General features: G+C 37.0%; 1 protein-coding gene across 3 annotated transcripts in view; it reads left to right on the top strand.

Moving 5' to 3' along the window:
- The window catches only part of SIAH1 (siah E3 ubiquitin protein ligase 1), a 67,497-nt gene that overhangs the window by 49,142 nt on the left and 4,184 nt on the right, over window positions 1–14,171 (top strand). Inside the window, exon 1 of one of the 3 annotated variants that reach the window (XM_085303829.1) lies at window positions 8,980–9,156. The exons of the other annotated variants lie outside the window; for them this stretch is intronic. The gene's annotated coding sequence lies outside the window, so the exon portion shown is untranslated. Of the gene's footprint in view, window positions 1–8,979; window positions 9,157–14,171 lie in introns of those variants that run through there. 3 annotated transcript variants of the gene reach the window in all.

Here is a 14,171-nt window from a genome sequence, read left to right as displayed (position 1 = left end):
CCCCCCCCGCTTTCGATCCACCGAGAGCAAAGAGGGGCAGAGATCCTCGCTCATCCCGTGTCCCTGCGAGTTTAAAGGCCTGGAAACATGCAGTTCCTTCTCGTTCTTCCGTCCTTACCCCCAGGCCCTGCACTTCTGAATTCTCACCATTTTAGATGGCTTTTAGATATAGGTAGCTTGATAGTGATTATAGTTAAAGACAAAGTATGAGTATTTCTGAAGGAGAAGAATCGGGTCCGTCTTTCAGTAGGGAGCTGATGGAGCTCTTAAGTATTGTAAGGCCRCCTTCTGTTTTTTGATTTGTAAACATACCATATTTCTCCAATTTTCTCTTTTCTTGCTTTCTTTCGGTGAATGCTGCCTTTCCTCTGTCATGAGCAGTTTACTCATGCACTAAATAAATAAAATGACTTAATTTGTTTAAGGTGGCAGAAGAGCATATGTTAGGTAGCTAATAGCTAATCAGAGTAGGTCAAGAAGGACGTGGGACATTCCACACACAGGACATAGTTTCAGTTGTCTGTTTATCTCCTTCCTAAACTCTGAAGCTAGCACCATGCATTCCAGAGGGGGAGGAAAAAGGGAAGGGACTTACTTCAACCCTGAGTTCTTCAAGCTGGTCTTTAGGAAGWCTGGAGGCTCTGGAATACGGGTAGATTATTACTGAGGCTTTGAGCATAAAATTTGAGTTTCTGGACTTGTTATCGGTTCTAGAAAAGAACCTAAAAAGTAAATCAGATTAGCTGATCTAATCTGTGGACAGTGGAAACTGATGTTTTTCAATACTTTCAGTACTTTTCATAGCAGTGAAAGATTATGCAAAAAGAACAGAGGCTATCAGTTGTATACTTTGGGGAGTTTGTTGTTACCCAAGAGTTGTAAAACTGAGGAGATGATGAGCAGTCTGCTCCTGAAAACATGTCATGACAAAGTATCTTGTCCACTAATCTATCGTTTGTGTTGGAAAGGTTTTAATGCTATAGCCTAATTATACTGTTCTGGAGGAGTTAGCTCAGAAATCTAGTGGCTTCAGCTAAGTAAGTGTGAACTAAGGAAAGTAAATATTTTGAATAGCAGAAGTACTTATTGCTGTATGAGACATTATCTGTACATAGATTTGAGTATTGTTGCTGCTGTGTGGTTGATATGAATTGTGAAAGAAGTACTGCTCGAAGACACCTGCCTCTAATGAAGAAAAGAGAGGAAAGATGAATGTGTTTGGATCAAAAGCAATAGTTACTGATCTTTAAACCAAGAGAAACTAAGTAGGACAGTTTACGAACTCTGTTCTTCACTTAAGATGTTCTGGAAGACTGTGCCACTTCTGCAAGAAACATGATGTTCTTAATTTTAGGCTGAAATAGCTTTGTTTTATTTTTCTCCTCATGACATTGTTTCCAATCTTGTAACTCTTGGCTTTAAGAGTTGAACTGTAAGTTATGCCAAATAAGATTATCAGTGTGTGTTTTGCTTTAATGGTTGTCTGATTTTTCGGGAGCTAAACTGAACCAGAATAATCAAGGTAAATCAATGGTATCTGAAACTCCAGGCATGCATAGGAAACTCAAAGAATTTTGTGGTTGTGATGCAGTCTGCAGAAAGCCAAGGTGAAAATTGTGAAAGGTGAAATTGTGTTACCAGCTACTGACGGTAGAGTCACCTGAATGCCTGGTTTATGTAGTTAAAGTGCTACCTGGCTGCAGCGAAGTGCATTGTGAGGACACTGGTAAGCTCTAGTTCATCTCAGCGATCACTTAGTTAAGGCCCAAAGGTTATGGTTTCCTCCCAGATATTTACTATGTTAAATACTGTGAACATGTAGATACAGGGGATCATTTTCACTAGAGTGTTTACTCTTCTGTTTTGTTTTTTGAAGGAAAATTGGCATTAAGAAAAGTGAAAAACAGTAGTAGAAAAGATTTATAGTTGATATTCATTTTGGCTCTGATAAAAATGCACTACGCATTAAAACGTTATTCTAAATATTACAATGTTTTTCTCTAGGGAGTTCAGGTTTTTCAAAGTGTATGTACTGTTCACATCTGAGATGTAGAGTTTCACAATAAAAGTGTGATTTGTGTGTGTGTTTGTTCGCAGTGTACTGTATCACTATGTGGACTAGAAGTGGAGAGAGAGATATAAATATTAGGTGGTTACCATGAGATGTTATTGCACATTAACCTGACTTTTTTCTGTTAGCACTCGATTATATGTAACAAAAGTCTTCCCAAATTGTTGACTTGGGGTTGTTTTGCGCCTTGCTATAGAGTGTTTAGCTGTTAGCTATGCTTAGTATAGAAAGAAGACAAAACCTAGTATTAATGCCACATTAATACTTTTGGCTTTTATTCCACACTTTGTAATTACTTTTTTAGTTTTAGTTCAGGCACTGTACTACGTTTGTGTAATGTCCTGGACAATTGATTTAAATATATGCCTATTTGTCATTATTTGTAAAATGGTAATTCTTTCTGTTATCACAGGAATAATGAGAGATTTGGTTACTAATTCCGCAGTGCTTTAATCAGATAAAGTGCTAGATAATTACAGTTAGCCAAATGGTGTACTTCTGATTGTGACTTGTTTCTCTTTGTAGAAAGTCAGAGATGTAGATGTAAATGTTTCTCTTTGTAGAAAGTAGTGCTGAGATTGACTGTGTTTTCACTGGTAAAATAGAGTGTTATTTGAATGGTGAAGATGGTATTTGTCCTTTTGCATCTGGAAGTGCATTAAAAAATTATTGCACATATATTCAGGCAGGGAAAATGGCTTAAGAAGTGCAGCAAAATCATCTTCAGACAGTTGTTGACCGTTTCCTTTTTTGTTTGCCTTATCTAAAAATAGTCTTATATCTTTTCTTATAACAATTGGTGACCTTGCTGAGACGTGAAGAAAAGCAACCAGAGTGTAGTAATAACTATTGCTTAAAAATTAGTCATCAGCTCCTTTAAAGTGAAGCAGCAGTTCTTTGAACTTTGGTTTATGTTGCATAAGGTCTTTAAGTTCGTATTTTAAAGTTCTTTCCTGTATTTTTCACATATAATGCTAAASAGAACTAAATTAACATAGTTTTGATAAAAGACCAAAATGTTTTTTCAGGGTTTATATTTTGAACACTGTCAAGGGAGAACACTTAGAATGTCATACTTTTTAGGAGTTATTTTTAAACATATGTGTTTAGATGAACATTGACAAAGGGAATAGGTATATACAAAGGAAAAATGTATTAAATTTGGCTAATATACAGATTGTCAAGGAGTTGAAAAGGTTTTAACTGGAAYAGGAATGTTTTAAAACAACTTAGTGTTAGATTGGAGGAGGGGATACCTGAAAATAAATTACTTCATGTAAAAATTGTAGAGCTGGTGTCTAGCTTAGAAAAATATAGGTGTATTTAAAGGCTTTATTACTTCTTTGTTGTGTATCACATATCTTTCATGACAGAAGGCTCTATATCATCTATATTTTACAAGGGGATGATAACTAAAATACTAAATTTATAAGCTATTTTGTAAATCTCRCTATGTGTAGGCTGAAGTGTGATGTAGGTACTGGTTTGAAGAGGAATTTAAAAATTAGTTTTTCCTGTGGTTTTAAACATATGAATGATGACCATGCATATCTTAAGTTGTGAAGAAGAAATAAAAGATGATGTACACCTCAACAAAGTGCAGCACATGGAGAGTAGAGTTCTGCAGCAACTTGACAGTTTCTGTTGAGGATGCCATAGTTCATGATAGCGTTGCCACTCTCATTTGTAGTGACGCAGGCACTAATGTCGCCAGGATCAGTCCCAAGTCTAGTTGAAAACTAATCACTTGTGAGGGATGGGTAACTTTCCTCTGGTTCACCTCCCAGAATAGCTTGCTGCATGGTCATATAAGTGCCAGTGCTGCTGCAAGAGAAGTCGCCCTCTGATGTCGTTGCAGGAGCACTTGGGTCCCTGTAAGCGCAGGCTCGCAGCTGAGACGCAGGSCCCCCCCCCTGCATTGTCAGCTGGCTTTTGGTATCTTCCTCATGCCAATATAAGTGCTCATATACTTCTGCAAGGTTGATCTTGCTGAATGTTACCTTGAAGAGAGAAAAACCAAAAATGGCAGGCAGCGCAGCCATCTCTTTTGTTGGGAGTTTGCTTTTGCCTGTTGCAGAAACGATGGACTCACACCCTAACATACTGTGCGTGCGTGCCGGGAATTGAGGCTTATATCTGGTGTTTTTTTCTTTGTATTGTGGATAAACTATTTTCTTCAAGTGTTTGTAATGGCATCTGAAAGCTTTTAAGAAATACATAATTGAGCAGTTATTAAAGATGCTACTATTCAGGTGCTCCTGAAACATCCACAGCTTCTACTTTCTCTTTGAAAAATAATATTGTTTTCCTAGACTGCCTATAACTTGATATATCAACTTAGGGCTAAGACCTTAATATGTTGTTTTCTGGTCTGTGAAAATGAACCTTGTGACTTCTTTATTTTTTGATACCTCACTAACTTCTGTCAGTTTTTTTAACTAAGCATAGGACACARAATTTGTTGGACCTTATGACCTTAATTTTCTTAATTTATCCAATGTGGTTTCGGAAATCATGTTTGAAACAGGCTTCTGTATACATTTGTATACGTTTTTGTTTACACGTATAGAATCCTGTTTTAAGGTGTACAGGGTAAACGTCCCATGTTTAACTAAAATTAGTTTTTAAATTGATGCAGACTTGTTCAATTTTTGAGTATAGATGAGCCTTAAATTTTCTTTTCTCTGTCGTAATATGCATGTGCAGTTGTTGTCTTACAAAAACTGAAAAGGCTCTGCTCAACAAATCTTTTTATTTTTGAGTGACTGTTTTGAAAAAAAATATATATATACACATATATACGCATAATAATAATAAACAAAATTACTTTCATTCGTAGGATATTTTTCTCTTTTTGGCGCATGAAAGCGTCAACACAGTTAAGCGTTATAATTGGGTATGGCTCATCTATATATGGCTGATATCTACTAATGCAAGTACATTAAAGATGTAATTTGAAGACTGGTTGCACTGGTATGACTAGGGAGTAATTTGGTTGGCAGAATGGTTAGTGCTGCTGGTGCATTGTAAAATTTTAGTTTGTTTTTGTGCTAGGTCAAGTAAAATCATTAGAAAATATGTTTTGCAAATAAAAATGTGTATTGTATAATGGAAGCTGAGATATTCTTCTAAAACAGTACATGTAAAGGAGTAATTCTAAGAAAACTTTTAAGCATATTAAAGAAACAACTCCTGACCTAAACAGCTTTATTTTAGATCAGGTGTTCAAAAGTTTAAAGATAAAATTATGGTTTCTTGTGTAAACATAATTCTTCCATGGGTGCACAAGGGCTTCTCTACTGAATAGGGCAGGGGTTCGGTGGAGATGATGTCTCTAAAGCTGCGCCTGAGTATGCACAGGAGGAGGTAGGCTTAGGGTTGCCTGTGCAACGTTAAATTTATTAATTTTTTTGGTTTGTGAATGCTTGATCCTCAATATATTTTTGTAACATTTTTGTAAAAGAAAATGGTTAAAAAATAATACAGTTTACAATTAAGCTCTAGATAATGAGTCATTCTTAGGGTTTGATGCTCTGGGTTCAGCACTGCAACATAGACTTAAGTTCTGATTTAACTACGTAACAGAAGGGGGGATGATATTGTAGAGAAAGGACATGATACTCTATATTGAATTTAGAAAGTGCTGAGAAAGAGAGGACGGAGTAGGAGAAAGATGCATCTGCTCTTGTGGTTTCCAAAACATTTGTATTATCTTGTGTCTTCTCAATTTTCTGATAGCGACCCAGGTCTGACTTGAGAATGATTATGGTCCGATTTTAACTTTGTATGCCCTGAAGCATTTCCTAGGCAATACAAATAAATGAAATGGTGAGCATGACTGTATTTTATGTATGCCTGGACAGAATTTAATGGGAGTAAAAGAAGATATAATTCTGTAGCCTGAGAGCTTTTTCTGATGAATTTGAATTGCCTGCTTCAGTAGCTAGGCTGTTAGATCTTCATGAAGAAAGTGGTGAGAATTTTTTGGTAATACAAGGGTTCCTCTGAAGAAAGGTTACTGTTGTCAGCTTTCTATAGAATATCAATATGGAGTTGATGCATTGGAATAAGGAAGTTTCAGACTAGATAAAATATAGTTAGTGACAAAGGTATTACAGATTTCTTTTGCCTCCCTAATTTGCCTCCTTGAGGTAAAGAACAGAGGTCAGTTATCCGTATGTTTTCAGAATTTGGATCATGTCTCTGTAAAGTAAATAGCAATTGCAGTTTGAGTATTACTGATTTTAGTATGAAGAGTGAGATGTTAACATAATTTAACGTAGTGTCCTTTACTGTATAGTGAATTCTAGTTAGTACTAAACAGAAGTAAATTTAAATGGGATCTATAAAATTAATTTAGTATCCTTATCAAGTTATTAATTCCCTGTTACATTAATGTCTGAGATCTGCGGCTAGTTAAGGTATTTTAAAACCTCTGTAAGGCAGGGAAGTACTTGCCTGTGATGACTCAGAAAGCTTGTGACAAAGCAGGAACTAAACCCAGGTCTCCCATGCAACTGTTATGCCACAGACTGCAGTTCTAGTACAACTACTAATCCCTCTCCCCCCTCCCTTTTTTTTCTTTTTGGTTAGGTTTCAAGGAACACTGAATCTTCGTGCAATGTGGTAGTCTGTGGAGCTAGCAGGCTACTTCATTTCTGTTTGCTGTATCTCAAGATGATAATCCTGGCTAAAGAATGCTTTTACTTGTGAAACAAAACCACATTTTCTAAAATAATGTTTTAGTGGAGAGCRTGTTCTGCAGAGCTACAGTCACGAAAACTGTTGGCTGTGTACAGAAAAATGGCCACGGTAGATTCAGCAGTAGCCACATTTGAAAAATCAAGTAACTTTATAATAGTGGTTTAAAAAAAGGTTTTTTATGATGAGAATTGAGTCCTTGTGCTGCAGTGTTGCAGATAGAGTTGATTCAGAACTGATGAGCAGGAAAAAATAAGTCACTTAATAAACTGAATTGGTTTTAATGGCAGCACATGAACTTGAAAGAATGGAAGCTAGAAACAGTATTTGCGGAAGAAGGAAGCTTGCAGGAATGAAATACTGAAGTGTTTAAAACTATCAGAAATGTGAAAATACCACTAGGTTTTTCCACTTCTTCAGTAAGGTGACGTATGTGTTATGGTGGAGATAAYTTTAGTGCTTTTTATTTTCTACCTGTAGTATACCAACAAGATACAAAAGCCAATGTCCCGTCTCAGATTTCAAAAGCTTTCATTTTAATATGTAAAGTTAACAGAAGACTTAATAGAAACGTCTATTTTAAAAATACAAATTTGTCCATTTATGTTTAAAAGTGATATGTCCTTTATCTGTTTTGATTGTGTGATAAAATAAGGACACTATCTTCATCTACCATTCTTCTAAATGTTCTTACTTCTGAAAATTAAATACCTGAGTTAATTAAAAAAAAAAMACACTCTTCCTCAAAATAATGAAGGTAGATAGAGTTTCTGTGTAGGTTAGTAGTGGAAGTCCGGATCAGTAATTTCTGATGATGTAAAAGTTCCAGTTGTTGCAAGGGAGAGTAAAAAAGGGTAAGCTGAAGTTGCTGGAGTCTTGTTCAGTCCTGCCCTGCAGATGGGAGGGATTCAACCTGTGAATTGCATAGCGTTAGGTGTCTAGTGCCACTCTTCTGGGCTTAGCAGTAGTTCTCTGGTGTAGATGTCATGTCTAACCTACCTTGTGGCACAACAATTCAGGTGTCTGTACTCAGTATGTCCGTTCCCCAAGCTCCCCTGCACGCTCAGCCACCAGGGAGCCAGGCCTTTACCATTTACAGAGCTCCAGTCATCAGGACTGCACACAGGAATACAGCACAAGTTGAGGATCGCAAGAGTAAGTTGTTGTTTAAGATTGAAGTATTTATGAATTTAAGCAATACACAAAATACAGAGATCTTTATAAAAATAATCAATGTACATAATCCTGCCCTTCTGGTTCTTCCTTCTACAAAGTGCTTTCTGTGTTGTGATTGGGGTCTGTTATGGGCCAGGTCTTTCTTTGATCAGGTCTGGTTATTTTTATGATCTGTCCTCTAGTACTGCTTAGTTATGCAGAAAAGTTACTGAGCATAAAATAGGTCTTGAATTTGAATTGGAAAAGTTATTGCAGGAAACCTTTGTATATGAAGACACATTGAAGTATGGGTATTCTTGTCTAGTTTAGCTTTATTTATTAAGGTAGGTATTTTCATGCCACACCCTCTTCCCTGTGTCTGCCACAGGCACGGGATAGTGATGCAATATTGCATGGCTATTACAGTATACAGCGAAGAATATAGGTTTTGCAAAATCAGACTGAGGAAAGAAACACAGCCCCCAAATTGTCACAGTAAGATTTGTTATTAACACTTACAGAGTTATTTTTTATTTATTTATTATTTTCTAATAAAATATGATTGTATACAGATTGTAATTATTATATCTCTCAGAGCAGAATTAAGTGCTTCCTGCTTTAGATACTTTTGAATGGTAGTATGGTACAGCATGAAAAATAACTTCTTTTTCAGATGGTGTTMGTAGTTTACATTGTAATTGGTCTTCCTCTATGCCTCTGTAATTTTTATGGCAACATATAAGAGTAAAACCGGAACTTTTTAAAAGAATCTACCTGTGTTTGTAGAAAATATTGGGCTGAATTACTGTTGGAAGATGATCCCGATTAAGATCATTTCATTGTACTTTGTGTGCAAYGAATGAAAATGGAATATTAATGAAAAAAATTAAACCTTTCCCCTGTTACTATGTTGTTTCAATAGCGTTGTCTGTATTTCCATATGAAGTTTGTTTTGTTAAACTCCGTGTGATTTCTGCCCTGCTGTTTGTTCCAAAATCTGTACTTCTGCTTTATCTTAGATTTATTGTACTCAAACTAAGGCAAACAGCAAAAAGGCACTTCCAGTTTACAGCAGAAGTGTCTAGAGGAAGCTAGCGTGGGACAGCTGCTATTTTAAATTCATACCGTAGTTTATTATGCTATAGGTGCCGTGTGCATGCGTGGAGGTTCACATCTCCTCCATCAAGGAAGGCTCTGACGGCTGATTGACTGCTGACATTGTCACTGAGGTACAGAACTGGCCAACAGAGAAGAAGGGAGGTTGGTTGTCAAACACCAGTTAAAGTGTGAGAATATGCAGCACTCATTTTTGAGCAGTATTTCCCTATCACCATCCTCACCTCTCTACAGTAGGTAGTTCTGCAGTATGAACAAGATCAAATTATTTGCTTACTTTTAAAAAGGAAGAAAGAAATATGGTAAAGTCCCATTTGGAAGTTATCCACAATGCTTTGTAAAGTTTGACTTCAGTTTTTATTTTTATTTATAGATTATTTTTTCCTCTGTATTTTTATTTTAACTAAATATAATGGAAAATTACTGCCTCCTTCACATCTTAACATTTTTTTATTGTAGTAGATTGCCAAATGTCAATAATATTTACTGTCGTTGCTYATACCAGTTAACTTAATGTATTAATACATATTTTTTTCCCCAGCGGCAGCATTTGATAACTGCTTTAAGTATAGCTTGAATCTTCAGGAGTTTCTTTTACAGTTCACTCAGCTCTATGTTTCTATCCTCCTACTTCTCCTTTCTCCGTCTAAGCTCAAAAGAAGGGGAAGATTAGAATCTTCCTAGTTTGCTTTTTAATAATCTGTTGATGGTCTGAATTTAAAAAGAAACATACTTTCTTATTTAACACTAAGTATAATTGTAAGATGTGAAAGTTGGCATGTTCTCTTGATTATGTATTACAGAGTGGTCTGAACTCAGTCTGTTGTTGGTAGGACATTTCTGTAGGTTTCATTCTAGACTGATTTTTTTTTCCAGTTAGTTAGAATTCATTGTTTTTCTCATTGAACATTGTTCCTGARATCATCTTTCTTTGCAAGACTGGAGTATCCTAGCTATATAGTCTCTACAAGTTCTTGATAACTTGGATTTTATTCTCTAGAATTCCAGACTAACGGAAGTATGGATTAGTCACATTTTTAAATTTGTGAAGTTCTTTGTTCCATTTGGAAATGAATGCTAACTTCATGATAATAGTTGCTGTGCTAATTTGATTTTTATGTGGTGGTTATATATCAGTTTTATGGTGCTTTTCCTTTTAAATTTTACATTATAAAGTTACTGGGAAGAAAACCTTTGGTAACTAGAATGAGGTGGGTGGATGTTTAATATTCCAGCATAACTATACAAGACAAATAGTTAATCATGGTGGTTAAAATCTCATAGTGCTAGTCAAGGCTCAACTTTTTGTATTGGATTAGAAACAGGTCATTATAATTTGATGGGTGTAATAATGTACTGTTTGTGTTTACATACATAGTGCTGTTGATATCTGCATCTACCACATAGTCTATGTTGAATTTGAAGATCTGGATTACCCACTAGCAATGACTCAATTGGTTAMAGTCTTGCACATGAGAGAACATATATGACAGCATCATAAACGTGTTGAGCGTTAGGGTCTGATGGTTTGTTGGCAAACTTTTCTGTATCTACCCTTATGTTGCCATTTATACTTGTTTAGTAATGGTATTTTCAGCAGTTCATTTAGATTTTAAATTTTCGCTTTCTGTAGCTTATGTAGCATCCTGAAGAAAGTAAATGTCCGTTTTTTTGCACCTTTGAATGCTGTGTCATGAAAAGTTCTGATTTCCATTGCTTTGCAACTGAATATTTTTTTTTTTAATATTCATATTCAAGTATGTTTAGATAGTTTAAAAAAGTTGAACAATTTTGTGTTACTTTTTTCATGGCTGCAAGGCATCCAGAGTTTATAAATTTTGGATGGAAAGCTTCTGAATTCAGTTAGTTCTGAAATGTGAACTAAAAAAAATATTTTTTTTGCATCACATGTAGAAATTTCTAATAAAGCACTTTATTTCTGTCCTTGAATCACTCTTTAGCATTGTATAATTAGATTTTTCCTCTCCAACCATTAAGGTGACTATGCAGAAGTTTGGGGGAGTTTTGTGGATTTTTTTCCTTCAATACTAATATTCAGTTACCCTCTCAAAAGCAAATTAAGATATTAAACCCAAGTTTAATCTATTTGATATGAGTGAAGATTATGGAAAAGTGGATGCTGTTAACTTGAATCTGCCAAAGGTGCCCTCTGTTTCAGGGAAATGGAAGGGATTTGGTTTCTAGAGCGGTGTCTCAACCAGATGCCTTTGCGAGGTGGAAAGCAGAAGTGGCAGGAGACTGGTCATACTGCTGCTGCTAGTTCTGTGGCGTGTGAGATATGTTATCTTTTCAGACTTCTCCTAAAACTGCTTTCCTGCTGTCTGTACTTCCTGTGAGCTTTTTATACASTGGGATTATTACATCTTCCTCTTTTCACTCTAATTCTTTTACCTAGCTGGAGTTTTCCCTCTTCAGGCACAGTACTTTGTATCACAGTGTAGCAAAAGGGTTTATACAGCATTATCCTCCCCAGGAGAAGTGCTGGAGTTTCTGGTTTTCGGGCAGCTACTTCTTGTTAGAGAGAAAGCCTAGGGCATATTTCAAAAACTTCAGAACATACTCTAAAGAAAAGAGGTTTTAGAAAGYCATTTCTGTGCTCGTTTACTTAAGCTTTTTTGTGGTTGGGAGCTCTTTTGATTCTTAACTGGTGGTGGTGTTTGCGTATTGCACATATGGTTGTGAATCTCGAGCATACGTTGTATTGAGTTAATGGTTGTTACTGTAGTGGTAATTACAATTTCTTGTGATTGGGCTTTATTTGCACATGTTATAATGCTGACACAAGCTTCCACAGGCTTCCTAGAAGAGCTGTGTAAACAGGACTTGAATTTCAAATAGTGGGAAAGCATTCTTCAAGATAATTTTCTTGACTCAGCTACTGTATCTTTACTTTTTATGGAACCATATCAATTTGTTGCAGTATTAATTTACTTACAACAGTGTGCGCTCTTCAGTTGCCTCCACTGAAACCTGTATTGCAATGATCTTGTCACTGGTGCCTCTTCACTTGGTAGTGCCTGAGCTTTCCTGAGCCGGCGTGTGTACCAGGCAGCTGTGTTGGCTCTGTTTCCCACTCTTGTCCTTTGAGTGCTCTAATTTTTAAAATGATCCATGTGGATACTAAAATATGCCACATTATTCCAAATCTGTTGGTCTTTTCCTTTCCTTGAGATCATTATGCTTTGTATAATGTGTCTGGGTAATCTTTATGCAAAAGRACAAAACTGCTATTGAATGGATCCAGGCACAGTAGAAATCGCCAATTTGTGCGGCCTCCTTGGATTACTAGGACGAGGAAGCAGAATTCCTGAGGGAGAAGTTCTTAATGGGATCTCCAGCTTTTAAGGGTAGTAGTTCAGGTGCATGAGTGGAGCAGCATTTCCCTCTGTGTTGGCGGGAGCACAGATGGTGCCCGTGGTGCTGCCGTGGGTGCCGTCCTTGGCCGCACCCCGCTGTGCCCTCTCCCATGCGGGCGCCTGGCGGGGACTGGGCCATGCCTGGGCCAGCGGTGCGGGCCGTGGGCGCAGTGCCCCTGCGTGCCCAGGAGGGCCGCGGGCGGCCCGCTGCCAGCKAAGGCAGGGCTGTGCACGGTGGCACGGGAAGCCGCCCGCCGCTCCTGCCTACTCTGCTCGTCTGAGTGTGGCTGGGGGCCATGCAGGCTGCAGGTTGGTACTGGGGTCCCKCCGATTTCCTGAGGGGTGTAGTTTTCCTTAAATGAGAATTAATAATTCTTAAAATGAACTTTTTTCTTTAATTGTACAGATTTGAAAAAGTTTAATGTTGTGAACATTTTGTGTTGTAGAAATTAGTATTTTTGAACGTGACATTTATAGCACCTTACTTCAGTGTTGCTGAAGGACTTGTTCCTACTGGTTGGGAATGAAGATAACATAATAGCAAGTATTGCATTTAAATTTATTGATTTGATAGTAGTCAAGACATCATACTGCTTTTGTAGTAAGGCTTTTGTAACTAAAAATCTTTTAAACTTTATTTCCTGTTGTGTAGTTGTTTTTACTTGTTTTGTAATCGTATCTTTATGATAGTTTGGTGTTGACAAATACTGTGCTGCATTGTTAACACYTGTGATTAATTTAATCTTTAATACAACTTAAAAAAAAAAAAAAAAACTTCTCTAACTTCCATCATGATGCGCTATTCATTTTTTATGTGAACCAGAGTGGTGAAATGTAGGCTTTGGGCAGGTTTAGGCTTGGTAAATTACAGTTTATAACTTTATCCAATTTCTTCCTTGCCTGTGAAACTCAGCGGTCTGGTTCACATATTCCAGCTTAATTCCTCACTCGTAGGGATGGTTGGTTGTGGAAGCTGTGTGTGAAGACTGGTCATATACAGAAATGGCAATAAAACAGGGCTGTATTTTGTTTTTTTCTCTTTAATACTTCTGTAGCTTAGAAAGCTCAAGTGGAAAGTACATTTGTGTGCAAGAAAATTTTTTGCAAAGTTTGTAGGTTGCTTAATTTAACTGTTGTATGGTCTTTGCCAGGTGTAATTAGAGAAACCAAATCTCACCCAGCTTGTCAGACTGCCTGGGGAACTGGTCTGACCCAGTGGTTTCCAGCAGTGTTACCTGTGGCTTACTGGAGATCCATGGATAGTGTGTATAGTTTCAAGTATGATGAAGCACACACACACAGACTTGCTTTTCTTATTGGAATGTGTGTATGTGCAGTTTTTGAAGGGAAACATTTGTAGAATTTTACATATGAGTATGTATACAACTTCCTAAGCTTCTTCCAGGCAAATGGTGAGATTGGAAGGGCTGATCCTCAGCGCTCCGTAACTTGTTCTCCTAAATTGTAGTACAGTGGCGTGTTGTCAAGACGTTCCCACTAAAGGGATTAGGGGAGGGCTAGCCACGGTGCCCAGGCATCACAGAACCCCTTCGCAGCAAATTGTTGTGGTATCACTTCCCCTAAATGTATTTGATTGTCATAGATACCTTAACCTTTCCATCTAAGCTGGAATGCCACATAACAAGAAAATAAGGGCAAAGGTACAAGTATTCCTAGCGTATCTCCACAATATCATTTAAAGCCCAGCATTGAATACCTGCACCATTGTATGGCTTTTGTTTACAAAGAAG

Source organism: Rhea americana, unplaced genomic scaffold (assembly GCF_003343005.1).
Source record: "Rhea americana isolate MKP2758 unplaced genomic scaffold, rheAme1 scaffold_20, whole genome shotgun sequence".
Lineage (NCBI taxonomy): Eukaryota > Metazoa > Chordata > Aves > Rheiformes > Rheidae > Rhea > Rhea americana.
The sequence above is the reverse complement of the archived record's forward strand: the minus strand, read 5'-3'. Positions and strand labels throughout refer to the sequence as shown.